This window comes from Symphalangus syndactylus, chromosome 7 (assembly GCF_028878055.3).
Source record: "Symphalangus syndactylus isolate Jambi chromosome 7, NHGRI_mSymSyn1-v2.1_pri, whole genome shotgun sequence".
In the NCBI taxonomy this organism is placed as follows: Eukaryota; Metazoa; Chordata; class Mammalia; order Primates; family Hylobatidae; genus Symphalangus; species Symphalangus syndactylus.
The window spans coordinates 11,555,367-11,567,872 of NC_072429.2; the positions used below are offsets into that span (position 1 = coordinate 11,555,367).

General features: G+C 38.8%; 1 long non-coding RNA gene across 1 annotated transcript in view; it reads left to right on the top strand.

Annotated features, from left to right (window-relative positions):
• Positions 1-2,486: 2,486 nt before the first annotated feature.
• LOC134737096 (uncharacterized) overlaps positions 2,487-12,506 on the top strand; it is a 53,934-nt gene continuing 43,914 nt past the window's right edge. Inside the window, exon 1 of the long non-coding RNA XR_010121662.1 lies at positions 2,487-2,630. This is a non-coding gene — a long non-coding RNA (uncharacterized lncRNA). The remainder of the gene's footprint in view (positions 2,631-12,506) is intronic.

A 12,506-nucleotide genomic window follows, 5' to 3' on the forward strand; every position in this document is an offset into this window, starting at 1 on the left:
CATCTGAAGAGCTGTAAAGTTTAATATGAACACAGAATAACCATATTCAAAGAACATAATCTCATTAAAAGAGCATAGTATTTTATGTTCTTACGTAGATTAAGTAGATAATGTATTTGGTTTAGGAGTGAGACACCCCTGACTTTATATTCCGGCTCTGCCATTGACCAGCTGTATGTCAGAGGGTACATGCCCTCCCCGTCTCTGAGACTCAACTTCACCAACAGTGAAAGAGGGGCTGATATCCTTGTCTCACAGAACAAGGTGAGGTTTTAACACAATGTCATCTCAAAAGCTCCTAGTTGGCCGGGCAAGGTGGCTGATGCCTGTAATCCCAGTACTTTGGGAGGCTGAGGTCGGTGGATCACTTGAGGTCAGGAGATTGAGACCAGCCTGGTCAACATGGTGAAACCCCATCTCTATTAAAAATATAAAAATTAGCTGGAAGTGGGGCCGGGCATGGTGGCTTATGCCTGTAATCCCAGCACTTCAGGAAGCTGAGTCAGGTGGATCACCTGAGGTCAGAAGTTCGAGACCAGCCTGACCAACATGGTAAAACTCCATCTCTACTAAAAATACAAAAATTAGCTGGGCATGGTGGTGCCTGCCTGTAATCCCAGCTACTCAGGAGGCTGAGGCAGGAGAATCACTTGAACCTGGGAGGCAGAGGTTACAGTGAGCCGAGATCGTGCCACTGTACTCCAGCCTGGGTGACAGAGTGAGACTCTGTCCAAAAAAAAAAAAAAAAAATTAGCCGGGAGTGGTGGTGGGTGCCTGTAATTCCAGCTACTGGGGAGGTGGAGGCAGGAGAATCACTTGAACCCAGGAGGCAGAGGTTGCAGTGAGCCAAGATCGCTTCATTGCACTCTAGCCTGGGCTACAAGAGTGAAACTCCATCTCAAAAAAAAAAAAAAGCTCCTAGCACAGTAATCACTCAATAGACAGAGGGATCACTCAGCAAACAATATGATTTTGAGGAGCAGATCTTTGGTAATCCATAGGAAGAGCTTACAAAATGCACTAATTCAGTAACATCTGGGATGGCAGATACTCCCCTTGGATTGCTTTATGGGAATGTTTCCCAAAGTATGCTGTTCGGTACCCATATTCGAAAAGTGTTCAGACACACATACACAAAAGCTCACGTTTTCCCGTACAAACAAGTTTGGGAAATATCGTAGCTGATGCAATTAAACAGGTGTTTATTTTATTTTTTAATTACAAACTATCCCAGAGCCTTTAATATGGGAATCCACTTTGCGATGTGCAAGAGGGAAAGCATCGAATGCATTTCCCATGTTTATTTGACCAGGATATTTTCTAGGTGGGGCCCCTATTGGGGAAATGTTTGAGGAACACCAGTCTGTACAACACTTTGCCATTTACAAAGTTTTTTCCATGCATGTTCTCATTTGCCTCTCCCAGTGATATTATGAAGGAGCTGACGAATAGATGAAGCTCCCCACTCTCATTTTGGGGATGAGGAATCAGATTCTCAAAGAGTTTAACTTGCCCACAGTCCCTCCACTAAGGAATAACAGGGCCAGTTGAGATTCAGACTCATAGCTATATGCCCTTTCCATGGCCCCACTGCCTCATGATGGGATCAAAGCCACGTGGCTGGAAAATGGCAAGATCAGAATTCCAACCTGGTTTTCTGAACCCAGTTTCTGTACACTGTCTGCTATACCAAGCTTCTTTGTGAGTGTGTGGGCGAGAAAGAGAAAGTTGTATAGTAAGCCATCAATTAATTGACTTGTTTCCTTTGTCAACTAGCAATTCTGATGTTATCATGCAGAAAATTTGAAACCCTTTATGAGTTGTGGAGCCGTGACCATTTTGCAGGCAGTGCATGAGAATGTAAGCAATCAGGGCAACTCAATCAAGGCAGGGTCAGTGACAGAGAACAGAATTTTGTGCTATTTGGAAAATAGCATGCTGATGGAGTTTAGTATTCACAATGCCAGTAATTTTCCCATCCTTTTAGAAATATTTGGCCTGATTAATTCTTGGTACCTGTTTTTAATCTCTGAGGTTTAGATTTCATTTATTCATTCAAAAATTAGTTTTGAGATGTTATGTGTTTACAGCTGTGTTCTGAACGCATTGAGGAATAGAAAACAGTTCTGTCCTCAAGGACTTTGCAGCCTGTGGTGGAGACAGACAGACAGACACCATGAAGTATGCTGAATGCTGTGCTAGCAGGAATACGAGAGGTTCCTGGAGGACAACAGAATTGCCTAACTAGCTTGGGAATGTTGGGGAAAGCTTCTTAAAACATTTTTTTTTTTTTTTTTTTTTTTTTTTTGAGACGGAGTCTCGCTCTTTCACCCAGGCTGGGGTGCAGTGGCGCGAACTCGGCTCACTGCAGGCTCCGCCCCCTCGGGGTTCACGCCATTCTCCTGCGTCAGCCTTCCGCGTAGCTGGGACTACAGGCGCCCGCCACCACGCCCGGCTAATTTTTTGTATTTTTTTAGTAGAGACGGGGTTTCACCGCGTTAACCAGTATGGTCTCGATCTCCTGACCTCGTGATCCGCCCGCCTCAGCCTCCCAAAGTGCTGGGATTACAGGAGTGAGCCACCGCGCCCGGCCTTCTTAAAACATTAAAGCCCAAATTGAGAACTGAAAGGTAAGTGGGAGTTAGTTAAGCAAAACCAGGATGGAAGGAAGAGTGTCACAGCTGCATAGAACATAAGTTTCAAAATTTCTGAAGGTAAAAGAGCACATAACAGGGATCCGTTTCCTGGGGCGCCATAACAAAGTACCCCCAAACGGAGTGGCCTGAACAGCAGAAATTCATGTCTCATGGTTCTGGAGGCTAGAAATTCAAGATTAAGGTTGGTTCCTTCTAAGGACTTGGACTCTGAGGGAAAATCTGTTCCATACCTCCCTCCTGGTGTCTGGTGGCTTGCTGGCCATCCCTGGCATTTCTTAGCTTACAGACACATCACTCCACTCCGATCTCTGCTTTCATGTTCACCTGGTTCTCTCTCACTCGCTTGCTCACTGTGTATGTGTGTGTGTGTGTGTGTGTGTGTGTGTGTGTCTGTGTCTCCCTTCTGTAAGTTATCTGTCTCTGTGTCTAAATTTTCCCTGTTTTATAAGGACACCAGTCATTGGATTAGGGCATACTCTAATAACTCAATTTTAACTTGATTTTCTCTGTAAAGACTCTATCTTCAAATAAGGTCACATTCCGAGATCCTAGGAGGTAAGACTTCAACATATTTTTTCTTGGGGAGACACAATTCAATCCATTACAGTCTGCCTTCTGGCACCCCAAAGTCCATGTCCTTCCTACATGCAAAACATATTCACCCACCCCAACATCTCCAAAAGCCTTATCAATCCAGCATCAACTCTAAGTCCCAAATCTTATTTAAACATCATCAAGTCAAAGTCCCAAATCTCATCATCTAATATGGGTAAGATATGGGTGAGACTCAGAGTATGATCCATCCTGTGTCAAAATTTCTTCTCTGTCTGTATACTTGTGAAAACAGTAAGTTATTTACTTCCAGGACGTGAGGTGGGAAAGCCAGAGGATAAATATTCCCATTTCAAAAAGGAGAAATCAGAAGGCCAAAAGGGGCCATGGTTCTGAAGCATGTTGGAAACCCAGTTTTTGTTTGTTTGTTTTTGGTTTTTGTTTGTTTTTGAGACAGAGTCTCACTCCATCGCCCAGGCTGGAGTGCAGTGGCGTGATCTTGGCTCACTGCAACCTCCACCTCCCAGGTTCAAACAATTCTCCTGCCTCAGCCTCCCGAGTAGCTGGGGCTACAGGCACGTGCCACCATGCCCAGCTAATTTTTGTATTTTTAGTAGAGAACAGGTTTCACCATGTCGGTCAGGCTGGTCTCGAACTCCTGACCTCGTGATCCACCCATCTCAGCCTCCCAAAGTGCTGGGATTACAGGCGTGAGCCACCAAGCCCCACTGGAAACCCAGCTTTTAAGGCTTCAGAAAAATCTTCTTTGTCTCCATGTTCTGTTCAGGTCCCCATCCCCTCAACCCTAGTGAAGAACCAGATGCCTGATAGCCTTCTTTCATTATGTCTCAACTCTCCCCATTTCAGTCCAAGCTGGCAGTTTCTTCTGAGATGGTTGAGGATGCACAAGTCACATGCCTTGTCTCTTTAGCCAATGGTGTCAAGACATACCCTTGGTGTTCTCTCCAGAGCACACTTTATTATTTCTTGCAATATGTATAGACTGAGTTTCTCAAATCTTCAAGTTCTGATTCTTTTATGCTTAACAATTACTTCTTCATTTCTCTTCTCTCAAGGCCCATCTTAATAACCTCAAATTAGACTCAGTTCCTGTTTTGGGGAAAGCTTCTGTACAAACCCTATCCCTAAATAAGGTCACACTCTAAGATACTGAGGATTAGGACTCATATATATACATACATACATAAATATGTACACACATATACATATACATATATACATATATACCTGTATACATATACACATATGTATATATGTGTATATGTATATATACATATACATATGTGTATATGTATATATATGTGTATATGTACGCATTATATGCACATATGTATATATACACCTATATATGTGTGTATATACACATATGTATACACCTATATATGTATATATGCACATATATATACACATATTATATATGTATATTTGGAAAGGGCACGATTCAACCCTTGGTGTATGTACATATATACACCAAGGGTTGAATCGTGCCCTTTCCAAATATACATAAATACATGTCTATATATATATGTATATATACTACATACACCAAGGGTTGAATCGTGCCCTTTCCAAATATACATATATATATGTGTATATATGTATATATATGTATGTATACACATATATATGTGTGTGTGTGTGTATATGTGTATATATATATATGGATATCCAGATCAGATATGGGTGAGACTCAGAGTATGATCCATCCTGTGTCAAAATTTCTTCTGTATCTGTATACTTATGAAAACAGTAAGTTATTTACTTGCAACATGAGAGGTGGGAAAGGCAGAGGATAAATATTCCCATTCTGAAAAGGAGAAATCAGAAGGCCAAAAGGGGCCTTCTACATATAGAATATACATACACACACACACGCATATAGACACATATATACATACATATACACATATATACATATACACATATATACACATATGTGTACATACATACGTATGTATGCACATATGTATACATACGTATGTATGCACATATGTATACATACATATGTGTACATACGTGTGTGTATATATCTATAGACATGAGCAATTAACACAGTCTAGTCTCCAGACATACAGAATACATTTTGTTTCCTTAAGCATGTTGTTATGGGTTGAATCATGCCCTTTCAAAATACATATATAATATACACACATGTATACATATATACACATATATATACATATGTGTATATATGTATACATGTGTGTATATGTATATACGTATGTATATGTGTATGTGTATGTACATATATGTATATATACATACACATGTGTATATATACATATATGTGTATATATACACATATGCATATATGTATAAATGCATATATATACATATATGTATATATACACATATGCATATGCGTATACGTGTATGTATAGATACACATATATGTATATATACACATATGCATATATGTGTATACGTGCATGTATAGATACACATATATGTATATATATACACATGCATATATGTGTATACGTGCATGTATAGATACACATATATGTATATATACACATATGCATATATGTGTATACGTGTATGTATAGATACACATGTATATATACACATGCATATATGTGTATACGTGCATGTATAGATACACATATATGTATATATACACATATGCATATATGTGTATACGTGTATGTATAGATACACACATATGTATATGTGTGTGTGTATATATATATGTATATTTGGAAAGGGCACGATTCAACCCATAACAACATGCTTAATGAAGCAAAATGTATTCTGTATGTCTGGAGACTAGACTGTGTAAATTGCTCATATGACCTAAGAGTTGACGCAACCAATGATGAACTTGTATTGAGTCCCATTTGTGTTAGTTTAAGTTAAATATTCTGTGGAAGAGGAAAAGGACCAGTGGTTAGACCAATGCTTTATCAAGGGCAAGTGACTGTGCATCCGGAAGTTTGGATAGAGAAAGTAAAGATGCTTGATGGGAAGGGGTGGGGCGGGTCTTGTACACTGTGGTCTTAGAACTTTGCCTCCAAAGGGATCAGAATTGTATCTAGCACTGGTTGCAGGAGGAGCATGGACTTGGCTGATGCCTGAGACTTCCTTTCCATTAGTAGCAGGACAAGCACTGGCTTGGAAAACTGCCTTTGGCAGAGTTTTTCTGTTTATGTTTTTGCTTTACTTTTTCATGAAAATTAATATTAGTTAAGGAATATAGTATTTTTGGAGAAGATATTATCATTTCTTTAAGATGCATTGTATAGAAATTAATATTGTAAACACTCAAATACAAGATGTCTATTATTTTTCCTTTTATTTTACTTTAAGTTTTGGGATACATGTGCTGAATGTGCAGGTTACATAGATATACATGTGCCATGGTGGTTTGCTGCACCTATCAACCTGTTATCTAGGTTTTAAGCTCTGCATGCATTAGGTATTTGAATTCTTATTGTTCAACCCCCACTTATCAGTGAGAACATGCGGTGTTTGGTTTTCTGCTCCTGTGTTAGTTTGCTGAGAATGATGGTTTCCAGCTTCATCCATGTCCTGTCTATTACTCTTTAAAGATAAACTACATAAGATAGTTTTAGGTTTCAAAAATATTGTGAAGATGGTACAGGGCTTCCAAATATTCTAAACACAGTTTCCCCTCTTATTAACACCTCACATTAATGTATTTTGTTAAAATTAGTAAACCATTATTGATAGATTATTGTTAACTAAAACCCATATTTTATTGAGATTTCCTTAATTTTAACCTAATGTCCTTATTTTGTCCCATGATCCAATGCAGGACATCACATTACATTGATTTGTCAAATCTTCTTAGACTGTTCTTGGCTATGATGGTTTCTCAGAGTTTTCTTTCCTTCCTCCCTGCCTCCCTTCCTTCCTTCCTTCCTTCCTGTCTTTCTTTCTCTCTTTCTCTCCCTTCCTCTCCTCCCGCCTCCCTCCCTCCCCCCCACTTTCCCTCCCCTCCCCTCCCCTCTTCTTTTCTTTTCTTTCTGGAGTTTTGCTCGTTACCCAGGCTGGAGTGCAGTGGTGTGATCTCGGCTCACTGTAACCTCTGCCTCCTGGGTTCAAGCAATTCTCCTGTCTCAGCCTCCTGAGTAGCTGGAATTACAGGCATCCGCCACCACACCCGGCTAATTTTGGTATTTTTAGCAGACACAGGGTTTCACTATGTTGTCCAGGCTGGTCTCGAACTCTTGACCTCATCCACCCACCTCAGCCTCCCAAAGTGCTGGGATTACAGGTGTGAGCCACCGCACCCAGCCAAGGTTTCTCAGACTTTTCTTATTTTTGATAACCTTGATGACTTTGAGGAGTGCTAGTCAGGTAAATTACAGGAAACCCCACTACCGAGATTTGTGTGACTGGGTTCTGTGTTTGGGGGAGGAAGATGACAGAGGTAACATGCCATTTTCATCACATTCTATCAAGGCTTATCACTGTGATGGTGACTCGAGCACCTGGCGGGGCTGGAGCTTCACTTTCCTCACTGTGACGTCACTCGTTGCCCCTCCCCTTTCCGTGCTGCACCCTTCGGAAGGAAACCAATAAGCATAGCCCACACCCAGCAAGGGAGGAATCGTGTCCCACCCGCTTGAGGGAAGAATATTTACAAAAATTACTTGGAAACTTTTGCCTGGGAAATCTGCCCATTCTTCCCCATTTATTTATTCAATCATTTATTTTTATCAGTAGGATCTTGTGGATATTTATTTAGTACTTTGGGATATAATCCAACACTACTTTATTTTTTGTTGTTGTTGCTCAAATTGTTCCAGCTTTAGCCATTGGGAGATCTTTTAGTTTGTTTATGTGTCCCTGTTACATACCATAATCATTCTCTCTGTGTGTTTGTGTGTTTTTTTAAATAATTTCTACTTTTTGAAATTACAAGCTTTTCCAGGCTTAGTTTGTATATTCCCTGCCTTAGTCCTGTAGTCAGCCATTTCTCCAATGACCCCTGGTTCCTTTAATTGGAGAATAGCATTAGAAACTGGGGTCTGGGGCTAGGCATGGTGGCTCATGCCTGTAATCCCAGCACTTTGGGAGGCCGAGGCAGGTGGGTCACCTGAGGTCAGGGGTTCAAGACCAGCCTGGCCAACTTGGCAAAACCTTTTCTCCACTAAAAATACAAAAATTAGCTAGGCAAGGTGGTCCATGTCTGTAATCCCAGCTACTCAGGAGTCTGAGGCAGCAGAATCACTTGAAACTGAGAGGCAGCGGTGAGCCGATATCATGCCACTACACTCCAGCCCGGGCAGCCGGAAAAAGAAAAGAAACCAGGACCTGGGCTGTTGTTATGCTCATTGCTGCTGGGATGTCATTGCTTTTAGACCCTCTCAGCTGACAGATCAGGGAAATATATATGTGTACTAACCTGTGTAAATACACAATATTTATCACTTTTTTAATGTGTAGCTTTCTGTATCTATATTAAGCTAAACATAAATTCATACTGGTGTCTCTAACTCTAATCCATTACCAAATGGATTATTCCAGCCTCCTTCCATTGCTTATCTGTAACTCCCACTCGACTGTGAGAAAGCTGACCCCCACCATCTGCCATCTATTTATTTAATTATTGGACTCCACTATACACAGAGGTATCAGAATTGTTAACCTGTAACCCCATGGGAAATAACTTTATCAACTAGTTTCTTTAGTCTTATTCTGAAGACTCACTCATTTCTGAAGTTACCTGGATCAGCATCATTTTCCTTCACCTCCTTTACAAATTGTTTAAAACATGTATAACATAGGTTGTTTTGTTATAGTATGTATTCCATCTTGGAATACCTTGACCTTCTAAACGAGTTCTTTAAATTTGCATACATTATAATCACCTTTTCGTGGCATAAAGTTCTATAGATTTTGACAAATGTGTATTGTGAATATCCATCATTACATTATTATACAAAATAGTTTCACCACCCTAAAAATTCTCCTGTACTTTACCCATTCAACCCTGCCCCAACCCCTAGCAAACATTGATTTTTGTTTTTACTATCTCTATGTTATACTTTTAACACAATATTATATAATTGGAATCATTTATTAATATACTTAGATGGTTCATTTATGTTTTTTCATGTCTTGTTAGCTGATTTCCTTTTAACACTCAATAATGTTTCACTGCGTGGATGTACTAGTTTATCAATTCACCTATTGAAGGACACCTTGGTTGCTTTCTGTTTTTGGTTGTTATGAATAGAGTTGCTATAGATACATCTGCAGGCAGGCTTTTGTATGGAGATACCTTTCAAACCAGTTGGGTGAATAACTAGTTGGAGTATATGGAAAAACCATGGTCAGCTTTGTAAGAAACTGCCAAACTGTCTTTCATAGTGGCTGTACCATTTTGCATGCCCACCAGCAATGAATGAGTGTCCCTGTTGCTCCATGTCCTCAACAGCATTTGGTGTTGTCAGCACTCGGGGTTTTGCCTATTCTAATAGGTGTGTAGGGATTTCTCATTATTGTTGTCCCTAGTAAGCCTGAGGGTTCTGCAGGAGACCAGGGTGTATCTCAGTCCTTATCTCAACTGCACAAGACAGACATTCCCAGAGCAGCCATTTATAGACTTCCCCCCAGGAACACATTCCTTTCCCAGGGTATTAATATTAATATTCCTTGCTAAGAAAAGAATTTGGTGATATCTTTCCTACTTGTATGTCCGTTTATAGGCTCTCTGCAAGAAGAAAAATATGGCTGTTTTTGCCCGACCCCATAGGCAGTCAGACCTTATGGTTGTCTTCCCTTGTTCCACAAAAATCCCTGTTATTCTGTTCTTTTTCAAGGTGCACTGATTTCATATTGTTCAAACACACGTTTTACAATCAATTCGTACAGTTAACACAGTTATCACAGTGGTCCTGAGGTGACATACATCCTCAGCATGTGAAGATAAAAGGATTTAGAGATTAAAGTAAAGACAGGCATAAGAAATTATAAAAGTATTATTTGGGAACTGATAAATGTCCATATTAAGGTGAAATCGTCACAATTTATGTTCCTCTGCCGTGGCTCCAGCCAGTCCCTCCATTCGGGGTCCCTGACTTCCCATAAGAATCCCCTATTGACTTTGCATTTGCATTTAGATCTATGATTCATTTTGAGATAATAATTTTGAAAGGTTTAAGATATGCATCTATATTCACTTTTTTTGCATATGGACATTAAATCATTCCACTCTTTGTGGAATAGACTATCCTTTATTTATTGAATTGCCTTTGCTCCTTTGTCAAAGATCAGTGTTAGTGCAGGTCTTTCTCTTGGCTTGTTCTTCAGTTCCATTTACCCATTCATCTTTTCTTTTGACAAAACCACAACCTTTATTACTGCAGCTTTATAGCAAGTCTCCAACTTGGTCTCTTTTCTTCAGTATTGTATTGACTATTTTCTGTCATTTGCCTTTATATATAAATTTTAGAATCAGTTTGTCAGTATTCATAGAACATCAAAAATTCTTGGGGAAATTTTGATTGGGATCATGTTGAATCTATAGAACAAGTTGGGAAGAATTGATATCTTAATAATATTGAGTCTTCCCATCCATGAATATGGAATATCTCCCCATTTATTTAGAACTTCTTTGATTTCATTCATCAGATGTTTATGGTTTTCAGTATATAGATCTTGTACATATCTTGTTAGATTTATATCTCTTTTTTCTTTGTTACCATTGTAATTGGCATTTTTTGAAAAAATTCATTTTCCATTTGTTTATTGCTGGTATACAGGAAACAACTGACTTTTGTATATTAACCTTGTATCACATGAAATTGCTAAAATCTCTTGCTAGTTCCAAGATACTTTTAATGATTTGCTGGGATTTTCTACATAGACAATAATGTCATCTGTGAAAAAGACAGTTTTAGTTTTTCTTTCCCAATCTACATACCTTTTATTTTTCTTTCTTTTCTTCTTGCACTAGGTAGAATTTTCAGCTCCGTATTAAGTAGGAGTGGTGAGACAGAACATTTGTGTTCTTATTCATAATATTGGAGAAAAATATACAGTTTTTCATAATTATGATATTTGTCATAAGTTTCTATAGGTATATTTTTATTAAGAAAATTTCGTTCTATTTCTACTTTGCTATGAGCTTTTATTGTGAATGATTTGGATTTTGTAAAATACTTTTCCTTCATCAATTGGTTTGATGTATGATTTTCTTTCTTTAGTTTGTTGATATGGCGGGTTATATTGATTGAGTTTTGAATGTTGAACCAGTCTTGTGTACCCAGAATAAACTTTACATGATTGTGGTGTCTAATTTTTTTTTTTTTTAAGACAGAGTGTTACTCTGTCACCCAGGCTGGAGTGCAGTGGTGCAGTCTGTAACCTCTTCCTCCCAGGTTCAAGCAACAAGCAATTCTCATGCCTCAGCCTCTCGAGCAGCTGGAATTACAGGCATGCACCACCACACCCAGCTAAGTTTTGTATTTTTAGTAGAGATTGGGTCTCGTCATGTTGGCCAGGCTGGCCTCAAACTCTCAACCTCAAGTGATCGCCTGCTTGGCCTCCCAAAGTGCTGGTATCACAGGTGTGAGCCACCATACCCAGCCTGTAGTGTCTAATTCTTTTTATACATTATTGAATCTCATTTACTATGATTTTTTTGAGCATTTTGCATCTATTTTTATGATAGATATTGGTCTGTAGTCTTTTTGTGTGTGATGTCTTTATCTGGTTTTGCTATTAGAGTACTGCTGGCTCATAGAATGAGCTAGTAGGTTTTCCCTCTGTTTCTATTTTCTGGAATATATTGTAGATAATTTGTATTATTTCCTTCTTAAATGTTTGGTGGAATTCACCAATGAAAATCATTTGGGCTGGTACTTGCTTTCTTGGAAAGTTAATTATCGATTTAATTTTCTTAATGGACATGAGCCTACTAGGATTATCTATTTTTCTTTGTGTGAGTTTTCATAGTTTCATCTTTCAAAGTTTATTCATTTACTTTATCCATTTTATAATCGGTGCACTTCATCTAAGTTACCACCGAATTTATAGGCATTGAGTTGTTCATAATATTTCTTTATTATCTTTTTAATGTCCATGGAATCACTAGTGATAATCCTGCTTTCATTTCTGATATCAGTGATTTGTTACTTCCTCCTCTCTCTCTCAACTTGGCTAGAGGTATTTCAAGTTTATTAATTTTTTTCAAAGAATTAGATTTAGGTTTTCTTTTCGTGTTTTCAGTTATATTGATTTCTGCTCTAATTTTTATTATTTCTTTCCTTCTGCTTGGTGCAAGTTTAAATTGCTTTCTTT